Below are 17,448 nucleotides of genomic sequence, written 5' to 3' on the forward strand. Positions count from 1 at the left end.
ACAAAACGTGCAGAATCAGAGACCTTATAATGCAAAAATGACACAGTTCCTCATTCTATGTCTTCTCTGCTAGGTAGAAGAAGGAGTGGCCTCTGCATATGCTACATTGGATGCAGGAGGTGAGGGTTAGAGAAAGGGAAGCGGAGCGCAGGTGTCTGGTGGGCTGATGGAAGCTCAGTCAGTGGTTCAAGAAGGCGGGTCCGCAGCTGTGTAGGGCCTTTTATGCATGGGTCAGGAGTTTGAACTGGCATCGTTTCTGTACAGGAAGCCTGTGGCGTTCCCTGATGTAGGGGGTCATGTGGGTTCATCTAGGGAAATCTAGGACAAGTCTGGGTATGGCGTTCTGTATGGTCTCAGGTCGTTGGAGGAGGAGAGCTGCGATGCCTGCATAGACAGCATTGCTGTAGTGTAGTCAACTGGAGATGAGGGCCTGGTGATGGTGCATCTTGAGCTTTGGGGTAGCCTTTTGAATCCTAAATCATCCGAAGCATGCAGAGGATGAAGAAGCAGGAGTAGTAGGCAGTTCTCTTGAGTTGTCATGGATAGCTTGTTGTCCAGAATGATGCCTAGGTTTCTAGTGCGGTGAGTAGGGGTAGGAGTAGGTCCGAGGGCCACCAGGATGCATTCCCTGGGGAGCTTTTGTTTCTAAAGATCAGTACCTCAGTCTTGTTTGTGTGAGCTTCAGGCAGTTGTCCTTCATTCAGTTGGCAACGTCTGCTGGTGATGTCTTCAGAGAGGTAGAAGACGAGTTGTGTGTTGTCAGCATAGGACATGATGCTGAGCCCGTAGGGTTTCACAATGCTAGTCACAGGTGTCATATATGTGTTGAACTGGGTGGGGCTGAGCGAGGATCCTTGTGGTTCTCCAAAGGTGATTTCCTTGGATTTGGAGGTGAAAGCGGAAAGGAAGAGTTTTTTCGTTCTTCCAATGAGGAAAGAGGCAGCCCATTTGAAAGCAGCTCCCTGGATGTCTATGTTATGCAGCCTAGTGAAGTTTGTGTGTGTGGTGGAAGACCGTATCAGCTACTGAAATGTCTAGGAGGATAAGAACTGCAGTCTCTCATTGGAGTAGGGCTCATATGTCATCAGTAACCAGGATGAGGGCTTTCTCTGTGCTGTGGTTGCTGCGGAATCCAGATTGGGAGGAGTCGAGTAGGAGGTTCTGTTCCAGAGATAAGGAGACTCATTGGTTGATGGCTTTTTCTAATACTTTGGCCAAGCAAGGAGATCAGTCGGTAGTTGTTGAGTTCACTGAGGTCTGCAGGTGGTTTCTTTAGTAAGATGTTGACTTCTGCATGTTCACAGTCCTCAGGGAAGGTGGCCGTTTCAATTGAGGTGTTGAACAAGGTGGTGAGTGCTTGGTTGATTCTGGCTTTGCCTAAGTTGAAGATGTGATGACGACATGGATTGGTTGGGGCCCCTGAGTGGACCGAATTCATGATGGAGGCGGTGTCCTGTGGGACAAGCTACTTCCATTCATTAGTCAGATGTCTGTGGTGTTAGCGGGGTCATTGTGTTGATTGAAGAAGTCAGTGGCCTTGGGCTGGGATTTGAAGTTTCAGTAGATGTTGGCGGTCTTGTCATGGAAAAGTTTGCAAGGTTGTTGCAGAGTTTCTGTGAGGGGGTACTGTGGTTTGTTGCAGCTGAGGGGTTGGAGAATTATTTGACAATGTTGAAGAGTTCTTTGCTGTTATTGGAGTTGAAGTCGATGTCTGAGGCTATGGCCCTTTTTTTTATTCTCTCAACTGTTTATGGTAGAGGTTGAGGGTTGTCTTGAAGGTGGTCTTGTCGATCGTCTCCTTGCTGGTGCGCCATCTCCTTTCCAGTTGTTTACTGTGTTGTTTAGCAGTTTTGAGGTCTTCGGTGTACCAGCTAGCTTGCTTGTTGGACTTCTGTAGGTGTTGTTGCTGATGGGAGCGACACTGTTGGCACAGTCGATGATCAAAGTGTGGAAGTTTCTGATGTTCAGGTCTAGGTTGCTGGAGAAATTAAATGTAGATTTATATAGTGTGGCTTATCACCTGTGAGGGTCTTAAGGCACTGTCTGTGGGCACGGGGAGCAATGTTCCCTGTAAGGCGCGTGCGTGAGCGTGCGCGCACCTTTCCTTCCCCCATCACGCAGGCCCCTTTGGCAAACGTGCATGTTGTGCTGTTATCGAATGTTCCACCATTCTTATACTTTGTGGTAGTTTATATGCGTTATCACTTTCTAAGCCTAAATAAGCCTTCTAGAGCGATATACGTGCTCCCCTAAGGCAGATAATGCTCATATTTGAATCTGGATTGAAGTCAATGAAAACAGCGTTTAAATGCCGCGGGGAGTGTTTTAAACATCATTTGGCGTACTTTAGCATACAAGCGAGCAAGTGATATTTGTCTTGGAAATTAATGGTTAATGAGCTAGGAAATGCTTCAGAACAGTAGAAAATGTGCTGTGATCGAATGTTCCACCATTCCTATACTTTGTGGTAGTTTATATGCTTTATCACTTTCTGAGTTTAAATAAGCCTTTTAGAGCGATATACGTGCTCCCCTAAGGCAGATAATGCTCATATTTGAATCTGGATTGAAGTCAATGAAAACAGCGTTTAAATGCCGCAGGGAGTGTTTTAAACATCATTTGGCGTACTTTAGCATACAAGTGAGCAAGTGATATTTGTCTTGGAAATTAATGGTTAATGAGCTAGGAAATGCTTCAGAACAGTAGAAAATGTGCTGTTATCGAATGTTCCACCATTCTTATACTTTGTGGTTGTTTATATGCGTTATCACTTTCTAAGCCTAAATAAGCCTTTTAGAGCAATATACGTGCTCCCCTAACAGGTCATGTCCTTGAGGTGTGCAACCAGGTCACACAACTGCCTTGATGCCCTATTGCATGGAGCAATGATACCCCTTTTTTGCTTTAGTGGTATGGAGAGGCTAATGCCAAAGATCTTGGCTAGTTATGCGCTGCACGCGCGTGAATGGTCAATTTCTTGGCGCACGTATCCTTGGCTGCAGCGCACAGAGACCGCACACTGCCGCACACAGTGGAAAAAAATTAGAGTGAACATTGACGGGGAGATTAAGAGATTTGCCCAAAATCACAGGATGTTGCACCGACGCCGAGGCTTGAATCCATATCTCCAGCTCCTGAGGTAGTCGCTCTGACCACTGCGCTACATCCTCTCCCTTGGAGGAGATGAGGTGGGTGGTACTTAGAGAGTTGATCCATCTCTCCTTTGAGACTTTGCCCGACCTTCGGTGGGGGATGTTGGGCAGACTGAGGGCAGCGGTCTGAGGGCAGAGGTCCATCTGCTGGTGATGTTGAAGTGGACGATGGAGGTGAGTTTCATGGTGTGGCTGTAACAGATGCAGTTGCTGGAGGTGAATATGGGGTCTAGTCTGGGGCCTGTAGTGTGCATGGTGTCGTGGATGAGTTGGGTGAGTCCAATGTTGTTCATGATGTTAAGAAGGTTGGTAGTGTTGATGTCATTGTGGTCGTCGAGCTGGAAGTTGAGGTCAACAAGGAAAATGTAGTTGTTGGCATCTAAGGTGAGGGTGCAATGAAGTTGGTGGTGAATTTGCAGGAGGATGGACCTGCTCCTGGAGGATGGTAGGCAAGGGTACCACTGGTGGTGGTTTTGTTGCCTCTTTGGAGTCGGAAGTTGAGGTGTTCCGTGGCAGGGGCAATGTTGTTGTTTGTGGTGGTGCATTTAATGGATTCCTTGTTTATAATGTTGGTCTCTCCTCAAGTCTTGTTGATGTGGGCGTGGTGGGTGATTTTTGTACCTTTGGTTATTGTGGTGGCAATGTTAGGCACAGAAGTAGGGCTGAGCCAGGTCTCAGTGAGGAAGAGGACGTTGGGTGTGAGGGAGGAGATGAGGCCTCAAATCTCAGTGGTGTATTTGGATAGTGAGTGTGTGTTGGGAAGAGCTCATGCAAGTTAGTGCTTTTGTTCAAGAGGTGTCTATGGTGTGTTCAGGTGGGGCTGGTTTTTGAGGCAGCTGTGTGGCAGGTGAAGTGGCAGATAGTGCAGGTAAAAGGTCCTACTATGGAGGGTGGGTCAGGGCGAAAGCTTTGTTTGTTGCGCTGTCCGGGGTGAAGAGGGTAGAGTTCGGGTGAAGTGGGTAGAGTTTGGCATTGGTGTATATGCTGGAGGGTGGAGGACAAGGGGTCATGGTGTGGACAGGTGCAGACGAGCTTTCCTTTTGTGCATCTTTGGTACACCAGTATTGTGCCCCTGCGTGCATCAGCTGCACAGTCACACTGTGGCCACCATTACGTAAGGCATGGGAGGGGCGCAGTGGGCGGGGTTTCCGGAGGTAGGAAGAGACGCAGGAGAGCAGGTAAGGAGTAGGGGGGAGACGGCAGGGGAGAACAGGGGATCAAGAGGGAGGTGGCAACAACAGAGTGAAAAGGGTGGCAAAAGTTACCAGGAAAAGGTGGCAAAAGTAGGCAGATAAATGTAGTAAAAATATGCAGAAAAAGGTGCAAAAGTAAGCAGGAAAGGTGGCAAAAATAAGGCGAGAAAATGGCAAAAAGAGAAAAAGTGGGAAGGCGGGAAGCGGGCACAAAGGTGTAAAGAGGATTGGAGGAGGAGAAATGAGAACAGCGGTTGTTGGTGCAATGGAGCGCAAGGTGCGAAAGGGCCTTGACTGGTGGGAGGATCAGTCCAGGTTAGTTGGGAGACAACTCCCAGTGCAATCCTTTTCCAAGTTCCCATGAGATATGGAGTGGTTCACGGTTGTAGACTTGGGCAAAGCATTCTTTTCCACTCTCCTGCATGAAGACAGTCAATTTCTATTTGCATTTGAATCTTTGAAAAAAGTTTTGGTTTGGTGTTTGGTTCCTCAAGGGTATAGAGAGCGCCTTTCAATCTTTAATCAGATATTGAAGTAAAATCTGCAGACTTTACATTTGCCTTGTAATTCTGTGTTAGTTTAATACATTAACAACCCATTGGTGACATCTACAAAGAAAAGAGATTTGCAGACTAGACACAATTGCATTGTTAAATCACTTCACAGAGAATGGGCACAAGGTGTTTCCTGATTAACTTCGAGACTGTGAGAAAGAAGTCATATATATACGGGATGCCTTCTTTTTGGCCACCATGGATCCTGTAGCAGTGGCACTTCCTGGTTGCCTGAAATCATTTGCAGCTGTCTTGCTGGATGTCTAATAGAGCAAGGGGGTTGTGATGGGTTATGCACTTATTGTGATGGTTCCTCATTCTGTTGAGATTATGCTGTCTCGTACTCAAACTCAGCATTCAACAAGATTCCATTTGAAAGAGAAATGAGCAAATAATTTTGGAGGCAAAGAACATTTCCATCATAGGGTGTAATGTTTTGAATCCCATAACACTTTAGCCAATTCCAGATTATGAGAATGAGGAAGGAAACTTTGACCATGGCTGCTCATGTTTCATACATTACAAACGTGAACGGATGTTCAGGGATGCCACACTGGAATACTGGGAGAACATGAGGGGGAAAAATGCTATTGCTTAACGAGTATGCCACAGAGCTCCAGTTGGCCACACTTCAGAATTTTTGGACTGTTCTGATGGAAGCCCCACCCTGGTGCTACTGATGTTGGACTGAGACCTTAATTTAGTCATGGACACTCATATGGATAGGATGGGTTGAAGGGTAGAGGGAGAGATGATCAAAGAAAGGTTAGAGAGCTTCATTGAGGCCATTGAATTGTGAGATATTTGGAGATCCCTTCATGACAATGAAAAAGGGTACTCCTTCTACTCTGCGGCACATGACATGCACTCAACACTGTATTCTTTTTTCACGAAGGGCAACACACTCCCCAGATTTGGTGCAGCCAACTGGACATTAGTGGCCACTTGCCACTCCAAATAACACTGTTCACTGGCTCTGGGAAACAGCAGGGATGTGGAAAATGGAAATCTGGCAGCTGACAAACAAACAGGTGGTCAAACACCTAGGTAAGTCCTCTGAACTGTACTTCATGGAAAATACGAACTTGGTACAGAGCTCTGTCATTCTCTGGGAGGCATACAAAGCCATGATTAGACGGGTTGACTCAATCAGAGAAGGACTATGCAGAGAACTCCACTCCCCCCGGGAAGGCAGAAATGGACATTAAACAGACTGAATATCACTGAGTTGCTGTCTATGAAGTCAAGATGAAATACTTGGCAAAACAGAAAAGAAAATATGACGGAGGTAATAAAGCAGGTAAACCGCTGGCATGACTTGGGACCAGGAAAAGGAAGACATGTCCATTAGAGAACTAGTGGGGGACGCTGGGACCAGAGTGAGAGGCACCTTGGAAATAGATGAGAAATTCGCACAACACCTAGAAACTTTCTGTGACACACAGCTGCAGGTCCCAGCTTAGGAGGTGATAGGGTTTATAACGGAGTAACCCATGCGATGATTGAATACATACCAGACTAGAGCCCTAGAGGATGGTATCATGGTCGTGGAAGTGTTTTAGGTGATGAGACAGCTACAAGTAAGAAAAGCTCTGGGACCCCATGGCTTCCCAGCTGAACTGTTCTGAACACTAGCCAGGTGGACAGCGGTCCCAATCCATGTGGCTTTTGTGCAGGCATTTCAAGTGGGAGAGCTACCAAATGACATGTGCTCTGTCCTCATTCCACAGTCAGGGAATCCCTGAGACAGGTGCGAGTATAATCAACCTTTCTCTCTAATTGTGGCGGATATTAAAATCCTGGCCAAGCTTCTAGCGAACAGGCAGGTGGATCAGACTATTATATGATAGACTGGTGGCCAGGGTATGGGTGAATGGCCACACCTCCAGAGAATTTAGAGTGAAATGGGGAACACGCCAGGGATGTCCACTCTCACCAATGCTGTTTGCCTTGGTGATAGAAGTACTGGAGGAGTGGGTCCGCATCAACGCACAGGTCTGGGGCAGGCTGGAGGACAATGGACATGACAAGAGAATATCATTGTTTGCTGATGATATTCCATTATACTTGATGAATCTAGGCCAGACATTGGACAGACTGCAAGACATCTTCAGGATTTTCAAAATTTATTCTGGATTTGCCACAAACTGAGGAAAATCACTACTGTTCCCTGTGGGTGACTGAAATCGGGGTGTGACATTAGCTCTTCCACTGTGAATAGAGACAAACAAGTTCAAGTATTTGTGAATCTGGATCAACAATTATCTGAGCTTGCACAACAAGATTAAGTTAGTCCCCCTGGTAAAAACACTGGAGCAAGATATGAAACACTAGCAATCGCTGCAGATGTCACTGCTGGGTAAGGCAGTGATGTTCAAAATGACAATGCTCCCTGGTTCCTGTATGTCCTACAGAATTGCCCCAATGAAATCCAGGACACCTTCTTTGCTAAGGTGGATGTTCTGGTGTGGACACTGCTCTGGGCTGGAGGACAACCCTGTATTGCTCTGAGGGTCCTCTGGGGGTCTAAATATGAGAGAGACATAGCCCTGCCAAGCATCTGGGAATACTATACTGCTGCCCAGGTGAGCATAGTAAATGATTGGGCCTATGTAGATTGGGAAGATCCCGCATTTCATTTGGACAGGACAGGAATGGGGAACAGGAGCTACCTGCACACCCTGTATGAGGGGAGGTTGCTACCCGAGGCTTTCTCAATGACAAAAACAGTGGTAGCCATTTGGAAAGGTTTGAACAGAGAGATGGGATGGGAAAAGAGACTGACCCCAAAGGCACCACTATGGGAGGGCTCTAGGTTACGTATCATGATCGCACTTCAGAGTTTCCAGGGGTGGAACAATATGGGTCTTTCCATGCTAATGGACATGTGGGATGACAATGGCATGGTTTCCTTTACCTTTCTGATGAAGGAATATCTGCTGACATAGTGGCTACATTACGGACAATTGAGGCATGCCCTTAGGGAATGTGTGTCCTCAGAGAAAGAGGTACAAGAAGATTCCCCATTAGAGGGATGGGTTGACAAAAAGTTGATCTCACTGACATATGGCACAATCATGAGAGATACACAATCCCGATGACAAAATTGGGGGAAACATGGGATCGAGACATAGTGGGAATAGATGAGGGTGACTGGCGGGAGGCTCTGGAATTTCCAGCTGAAGAGACCATAAAGGTGAACTTTTGCCTGATTCAGATTAAAATCTTACACCAAGCCCATGACACCTGTACCTTGTTACATAAGATAGGCAGAACAGGAAATGCAAATTATCTCAGGGGTTGCAGTATGGAAGGTTACCTTTTCCACATGCTCTGGAGCTGCCCATGCATAAGAGGTTTTTGGGAGGTGATAGGTGGCACATTGGAGAGGGCGACAGGGCTACCCGGGAGCTACAAACCCGTTTGGCTATAATGGGAATCTGTGGCCCAACAGATCATTCCCAGTATCAAAGGCTATTGGTAAATTTGGCAAAACAGGACTATGTGCAGAAATGGGGAACTGTTGCTCCTCCTCAGCACCAACACTAAGAGATTGGAATGGAACATTGCAAGATCATGGAAAAGGAAATCTACACAGAATGAGGGTGTCAGAAAAAAATGAGAAAATATAGGGAGGCTAGGATACAGATAGAGTGTCAGGGAAGGATGGGGTAAGATGGTATAGTTCTGGCTTAAAAATGGAAACCAAGAACTATCCTGTAAAAACTGTAGCATGCACAGGCATGATCTTGATCCACTGATAGGATAGGGTGAGTCATTGAGGATGAGGTGATTACCAATTCTACACTTCCTCTGTGCCGGATTCAAAGCAGACAGGGAGTACAAGGAAGCTGTGGTATCTTATGTTATATTTTATATTATATTGTACGTGTGGTCCTATACATAAAACAATACAAATCTAATATAGAAAATGTTTCCATTTGAGCTGTTGCCCACCTAAAATTGCCTCTGCTTCAATAGATGTAAATAGGGAAAATAAGTTTCAAACTCTTTCACTTTCCTGCTCTAAAATGTTGGCATGTATGGAAAGTACATGTTTCAGTCTACCTGTCAGAATGGCATTGACGAGCAAGATTTTTGTGAACTCATTAAAAATATGTCCTGATTTTAGTTTTTAGAGCACTAACAATAACTTCTGTTACAAAAAGAAGCCCCTCATTTTGTTCACTTCTAAAGGACACGCTTGAAGTTTTATAGCTGAATCAATGTGGCTTTCGGTGCGCCATAATTTGCCATAAATCTGGAATATGAGTGCTCTAGTTGTTCATTAGAACACTGTGGGAGGCTGCAGTAGAATAATGATGAATCAACTGACAGGCTACTGTTATTGTTAGAAGTTCATGTTTTACTCAGAATATCAGACTGTAGTCTCACACGGCTGAGGATGACAGTGTGAACTTTTAGAAAATATATTCTGGAGCACCTCCCACAACCTCTAGGAGAAAAGTAGGAGAGAAAACAGTTTTCTCTCAAACATGGTTCATCAAATTCCTGTAGTGGATCAGCATTTTTCAGAAGGTAAAATCATCTTAGAACACACCACAATTACTACAATTATTATGGTACCACTAACAAACTATTTATATTGTGACTAAAATCTGCTATCACACTTTATATGTGCTCCTTCTTGTGGACTTCAAAAACAGTCTTTCACTACATGCATTTCAATGGAGTCTGTTAGACTGTCAGTCTTAAGGTGCTCTTCCCCCAAACTGTTTGCCTTAATCCTTATTTTTTGCTGAACTTGTTTTTGTTGGCCGCTAAGACTCTGTGCACTTTACCACTGCCAACCCGTGTTAAAGTGTGGGTTCTCAATCCCCAAAACATATATAACTGGCTTACACCCAATTGGCAAACTTAATTTACTTGCCAGTATCTACTAATTTGGTACTACATGTACTCAGGTCCTGTAAATTAAATGCTACTAGTGGGCCTGCAGCACTGATTGTGACATCCACTTAATCCATGTTTAAATATATCAGCCAATCAAGAAGGGGGCTACCAACGTGCCCTTTTAAGGTCAGGGTGTGTTCACCCAGCTGCCTTACACCTTTTTTCAAAATTCATTTTCAGGAAGCAGGAACTGTGTCCCTGACTCCTGTAATGTGCTACAACATATTGTTCAGCTTGTGGCTAGCCAATCAGGATTGACTAGTCCCCTTTAAACTGGCCAATCAGAGCATGCCTGGTCACCAACAAGCCATGTACACTTCTGTCCAACCCCGTCAGGACCTTCCCATGCACCTTTGAACCAACTTCATCAACTCACAAAAAACACGCTTTGTGGGTAAATTTCTAACTTTCAGCCAGTTGTAATGTATTTCCTTTCAGCAGTTTTCTCTTTACCTGCAACGGAAGTGTTCTACAGAAATTTAATATGGGAAATCGACTATTTGGCATCCTCAGCCAATTTTTCTTGGCCGCTGCCATAATTAAAAACAAAACGAAAAAAGAACGTTCTATCTATGGAACCTCTGAGCTGACTTCAACTGCACTGTGTCTACTGCCACCGTGTGATATGTGTGTGAGAAGAGAGATGGATATGAGAATCTAGTACAAAGAATGTAATGAAATAATAAGGTGTTAGCGGTAGGTCAAAGATTATGAAACAGATGCTTAAGTATAAATAATATATTGCATAGAAAACACTATCAGCAGGGATGTTTGTAAATTGTAATTTTTGCAGAATATTTTTTGGAAAACGATGTTATGACGAGGAAGCACTTCACATATGGACATGATAATTTCCGTTTTTCATAGTTGAGTGACGTGTTCCAAAACACAGAGTATGAATATTAAAAGGCTGATTTGCAGCAATAACTGTGAAACCTTAAGGCTCCTGAAATGATACGTGCATCTTAAACAAATATTTGTACCCTTGATTTATAATGATCATGAGATAGAACTGAAAGCATTACCTTCCCCATCAAATAACATAAAGTCTTCGACGGCAGCAAATCCCACGGTAACAGGACCGTCGAAGGCCACCGCGGCAGCAATGTTGGATTCGTCTGGCAGGAGGTAATACTTGGACATATTCAGTTGTATGGATTCTTCCCGTGTGTAGGAGCACTTTTCAGGCTTAAAAAGGAGCATAAAAAGTTCCTTGAGTGACAAATACCAATTTAATGTTCTGTCAGGCACACTGCAAGTTCATCTTTCTACTTCCTTGTCTCTTATAAGCTTCCTCAATCACAGCCAAAAACAGGAAACGCACAAGAAGATCTGAAAATCCATTGCTACTTGACACAATGTATAATTCTGGACTATCTATTCTCCTCAGATATTGGAATTTGAAAATATAGTCACCTTAAAAATAAAAGTAATCACATTGTCAGCATGCAAACCCTTACATACATTTTCCTCAGGAGCGGTGGAGTCCCTACCAGACATTGATGCTCGCTGCTCAACCTGTCTTTCTTATTAAACTCTGTTGGAGATGTACAGAAGGCAAGGATGAAGTGTTTCTGGCAAAGAACCAAATAGTTCTCTGTTTAAGATTTTATTCAATTAGTTAAATCATAGAAATGCATTAGCGGGGCCGGTGAATGAAATAATCAGTAAGCATACAAATCATAAGGAGTAAAACTAAGAACTCAGTAAAGTTCACCTGGAAATCCAGCATAAGTTTGTCTTCTATGGATGGGGAAAGGGATCCTCTGCTGACATAGGGAAATCGCGCTCTTTTGTAGGGATTTAGGCAAAAGCTTCATACATTTACTACATCAGTAAATGGTTCATATGCTCATAAGCAATAGAAATGAAGCAAAGAGCACTTGAGGTTTTTTTCACTAGTCTAATACATGAAGTCCTAATGTTCACGACACTTGTTCTGAGTGCATGAAATGCTAGATAGTATGTTATTCAGTCTGGGACAATTGCTCTGTACTAGGGAAAGTACGCACTACTGATTATTTTGTCAGCTAGTGAAATCTGCGAGTCTTTATTATTACACAGAATAAACAGTTGTTTAAATCAGAAATTAGACAGCGACCTCACAAAAAGACGAAGGACGAGGCCTAAATTCTCCTCAGTTAGAGAAAGCATGAATTTGTACACTCTATGCACTGGCATTTTGAGAATTAGGCAACCCACTTTACCACATGGAAATGCTCCAATCCAGTCCTCATATTTATACACAGCAAACCTCAACACTTGGTTCCATTAATTTTCTGACCTATACTGCCTGGAAAATCGTGTTTTGGTAACTGTTAGAAATTGGGTCTCTAGTTGGCAGTCGGTTTGAACACTGTCCAAGTAGGGACCCTCTCTCTAGGCAGGATAAGGGAGATACCCGCTCAGATAACCCCTGCTCACCCCCTTGGTAGCTTGGCATGAGCAGTCAGGCTTATCTCAGAAGCAATGTGAAAAGCATTTGCACATAACACACAGTTATAAATGAAAACACTAAAAAAGGACACCACACCAGTTTTAGAAAAAATAGCTAATATTTATCTATATAAAGTACGACCACATATAATAAAAATCCACCATACAGTAATAGATATATGAATTTAGCAAGATTTACTCAAAAATACAGTTCCTTGAAGTCAATAGCTTCACCTGGGGCTATCACAGCGCCGTGATCACCAAAACCAACAGTTCAGGCCGGCTGCGGCGTCGCCGGCCAGCTATGGTGTCGGGAAGACCTGCAAACAGGCCTTGCAACAATAAATCCCGAATTTGGCAGTATTTCACTGTTAGGACATGTAAAACACACCAGTACATGTCCTACCTTTTAAATACACTGCACCCTGCCCATGGGGCTACCTAGGGCCTACCGTAGGGGTGCCTTACATGTACCAAAAGGGAAGGTTTGGGCCTGGCAAGTGGGTACACTTGCCAGGTCGATTCGGCTGTTTAAAACTGCACACACGGGCACTGCAGTGGCAGGCCTGAGCCATGTTTACAGGGCTACTTATGTGGGTGGCACAATCAGTGCTGCAGGCCCACTAGTAACATTTGATTCACAGGCCCTGGGCTCCTCTGGTGCACTTTACTAGGGACTTACCAGTAAATCAAATATGCCAATCATGGATAAACCAATCAACAGTACAATTTACCTAGGGAGCACATGCGCTTTAGCACTGATTAGCAGTGGTAAAGTGTACAGAGACAATAAACCTGCAAAAAAGAGACCTGAAAAAATAGGAGGAGGAAGGCAGAAAGTTTGGGGATAACCCTGAGAAAGGGCCATTTCCAACAGTAACTATTTAGCCAAGCACCCACACAACTGACACATTTGGCTTTGACTCATTTCAAAATGTATACTTTTTAGATAAAGGTTGCAAAGTTCTATCCAATTAGGTATTTGTGTGAAAACTAGAAACGTTGTGAAACATTGCTTGTGTAATAAACAGTTCACACCACCTGTCTATCGCCATCTGCAAACAAAATCCCAAACAGAGCCACTGTCTCCCCACCTGAAAACAAGATGAAGTCAACAAGTGAACAATCCTATGTTGGCTTCCCTCTGTCCAATACAAATATTCATCTAAGAGTTTTAAAAACCCACTCATCATTTGTCATCAGTGATCACTGGACCCCATTCAGGGATACATGTAATTGTCAATTCAAATAGATTTTCTAGCTCCACTCTGCAATCAGATCCACCTCAAACATTCTTGTAAGGGATTGGATGATGCAGCACTGCTGCTTAGGGAAAATTGGGGGGCATCACATTGTTCTTTTAGAATTATGAGGGAACCGCCCAAATATTTTACCCTCTATGGAGAACTATTGATGCAGCTCTTAGAGGTATCAAGTTATTTAGCAATAAGTGCAGGAGTCAACTGTTGGAGTCCCTTATTCCAAATTATGCCTACTGCAAGCCAAGATTCACAACCTAATCTGTGTTTGCACATGCTCTAGTCTTTTGCTGCGTTCAGGTCTGGCTGGCTTCTACTTAAACAGCTCCATGACACGGACGTGCAGCGGACATGCCAGCGGACATGTTGCTGGTGTGCTGCGGGCGCGCCAAAGGCGTTCCTAAGGCTAGCCCTCTGTGCCCTGTGCCCATCCGTGACCTGGAAGCGACCAGCATCAGCCACGCTGCTTCTGTGTCACCAAGTATTTCACACTCAGAGACTACACTGAAAGAATGCTCAATAGTTTAGCCACATTGTATGTTGACCCTAAATGTCAGTAAATTAGAGGGCCCTGTGTCTAGTATAGAATGTAGATGCTTCTTTGATATGTCAGACCCTCCTCTTCAGTCCACTATTCAACCCAGGAGATGCACAGACTGCAGGGTGGGTTAATCAGCGAGCGCTCCTTGATCAAGCATGCTCAGGAAATCCATTATCTTATCTGTGAGCTTCACCTGGACTCCCTATTTGTTACAGAGTCCTGGCTAAAAGATTAGCCCAACCCAGATATTGTAATAGTGTTACCAATAGGCTATTTAATCTCCAGGCAGGACAGACCTGGTCGTCAGAGTGGAGGGCTTGCCATTATTTTTAAAGACTCTTTGCAACTGGATCCCCTCAATTCCAACTACTTGGAAGGAGCAGAAAGTTTAGAATTCTGTTTCAGGATCAATCCCTCACAATCTTTCCCTGGTTTCTCTCTATTTCTGACCTCACCTGGGGAAGAATTTGCTCCGCTATTTGCTTCACTATTCTATCTTCACTCTGCTTGGTGTTTTAGGGCCACATGTACAAAGCTTTTTGCACGTCGCAAACAGTGAATTTCGCTGTTTGCGACGTGCAAAAAGCAAATCGCAATGCACAAACCCCGTTTTGCGATTCGGTAACCTGGTTACCGAATCGCAAAATGGGTTTGCGAGTCACAATTAGGAAGGGGTGTTTCCTTCCTAATTGCGAGTCACAGTGCAATGCAGGATTGGTTTGTGACCGCGAACGCGGTCGCAAACCAATCGCATTTTGCACCCCTTTGAAATGGGTGGTGACGAATTTGCAAAAAAGAAGGGGTCCCCCATTGTGAATGGCACAGCAAACATTTTTTCAGAGCAGGCATTTTGCACCCCTTTGAAATGGGTGGTAACGAATTTGCAAAAGGGAAGGGGTCCCCTGTTGTGAATGGCACTGCAAACATTTTTTCAGAGCACTGAAAAAATGAAACAAAAACGTATCATTTTTGGTTTTTGTAATGCATCTCGTTTTCCTTTAAGAAAAATGGGCTGCATTACAAAAAAAAAACTGCTTTATTAAAAAGCAGTCACAGACATGTTGGTCTGCTGTCCGCAGCAGGCCACCATCCCTGTGAGGGCCGCCATTCGCAAGGGGGTCGCAAATTGCGACCCACCTCATGATTATTCATAAGGTGGGCATTTGCGACCCCCTTGCGAATCGCAGATGGTGTCAGGGACACCATCCAACATTCAGAATTGCGACTCGCAAATTGCGAGCCGTTCTGACTCGCAATTTGCGGGTCACAATTCTAAATGTTGCTACATCTGGCCCTTAATCTTCACCCTGAATGTAAAGGGGACCAAGAGGTAGCCAGGTTTTGGACACCGTGAGTTTCTTGGGATTACACAGCCTGGTATCAGGCCCAATGCACAAAGGAGGGCACACCCTTGATGGTATTTGTACTAACAACCAGGCCTTAATTGTTGATAACTCCATTTCATAGAGCCGTCTGATAATTTCTTCATCCCTTTTGCTCTTACCCAAGAGGCAGGAAAGGTCACTGCTGTACCTTCACCTGTTTTAATCATCCACAAATGGGGAAACCTGGCCTCAGATTCCAGGTATTTGCAGGCACTTCTAGAATCCTCTCCCTATTTAACCGTTCGAGTTAGTAATGGTGTGGAGCTCTTTAACAGATGGCTAATCCAGGTTGAGGACAGCCTTTCCTCTAAAACTCCAGCCAGGAGGAAATCTAAGTTGTGCCGCTCAGCCCCTTGGTATGATTTAAGTCTGGGAGAGCAACATTTGCTCTGTAAACAATTTGAAAGAAAGTGGCAGAAGGCCTATAATCCTAAGGACCTAGCTAAATTCAGAGCTTCTTTAACATCATACCATAAACAGATTAGGTTGTTAAAAATGACTTGCTACTCTTTTCAAATAGAATCAGCTAAATCTGCTCAAAAAACTATTTTCAAAATATCAAATTAATTTCTTAAACCCAAGGCACTGGTGACCCAGATTCTTCCATCACAAGCTCTGTGCGATGAGATTTCACTGAAAAAATACAATTAATTTGCAAAAAGTTTGTTTCATCAGTCCCCTCCTATTAATCTAGGGATTGAAATTGCATCAGAGAACAATGTGGGCACACTGTTGACATTTCAGCTGATTTCTCTAGACCAATCATGTCTAGGCATTTTGGTATGTACGACGGGTTCCCCCAATGATCCTTGTCGTCCTACAATTCTACACCAACTGGTTGACACTGTCAATCCACTAGTCAATCAGATTCTGAAAAACTGTTTGAGTTCAGCAGAAGTGCTGGAAGCCTGGAAGGTGGCCATGGTGAAACCACTTGAGAAAAACCCTCTTGCCAACCCCACCATCCTATTTAATTTGCTGCCAATCCCTCTCCTGCCAGCCCTGAGTAAAATCATAGAGAAATTGGTCAACCACCAAGTTAACTCTCATCTTGAAGTAAATAATGTTTCCGTCCAAAGCATTCAACTGAATCTGCTTTGCTGGAGGTTGCTGACACATTAAAATTAACATTGGATGCAGGAAAGAACTCTGTGTTGATCCTGCTAGACCTCTCAGTGGCATTTGATACCATCTCTCATCAAATCCTCCTCCAGAAGAATAAAAGAATATGGAATTGGAAGATCTGCCTGTATGTGGTTAAAATCGTTCATCACAAACTGAAAACAGATGGTTCAGTTAGGTCCTTATATATCAAAGTAAAACATGGTAGCCATCAGTGTCCCTCAAGTTTCCTCTTTAATCCCTGCCTAGTTTAACATCTATATGGCACCGTTGATTTCCCTTATAACATCTTTCGGAAATGATACCATCTCTTATGCTGATGATACCCAATTAATTCTGTCCTTATATAAATCTTCTTTGGGGTCGGAAATCAACTTAAAAAACTGTCTAAGTGCTGTTATTGAATGGATGCAGATAAACCATCTGAAATGCAACACCAACAAGATGGAGATAATGTTATTCGGAAAGGCTAATGATTTTGTCCCTTCACTTTGGTGGCCAGAAGACACCCCTCCTCCTCCACCCACGGTAGAGGTAGCTAGGAATCTGGAAGTCAAGTTTGACTCACAGCTATCCTTCATGCCACATGCCCTGGCCATTGCAGGATCCTGCTTTAATCTTATAAAATCTTTAAAAAATGTTTTTGACCTTCTACCTCCTACAGCTAGGAAAACAGTAGCATATGCCCTAATTACCTAGAGACTGGGCTATTGCTATAGCCTTTACGTGGGGGCTTCAAAACAAGTATTCCAAAAGCTTCAAGTAGTCTATCATGGAGAAGCTAGAGCAGTACTTAAAGTACCTAGGAAAACATCTCCTTCTGCCGCATTTAAGATCTTGCATTGGCTGCCTCTACATAAGAGAATATTGTTTAAAACACTCTTGTTTGCTT

At 44.0% G+C, this 17,448-nt stretch overlaps 1 pseudogene; it reads right to left on the minus strand.

Annotated features, from left to right (window-relative positions):
* Positions 1 to 17,448, minus strand: part of LOC138287134 (cathepsin S-like) — an 87,035-nt pseudogene that overhangs the window by 10,960 nt on the left and 58,627 nt on the right.

Source organism: Pleurodeles waltl, chromosome 4_1 (genome assembly GCF_031143425.1).
Source record: "Pleurodeles waltl isolate 20211129_DDA chromosome 4_1, aPleWal1.hap1.20221129, whole genome shotgun sequence".
NCBI classification, from domain to species: domain Eukaryota; kingdom Metazoa; phylum Chordata; class Amphibia; order Caudata; family Salamandridae; genus Pleurodeles; species Pleurodeles waltl.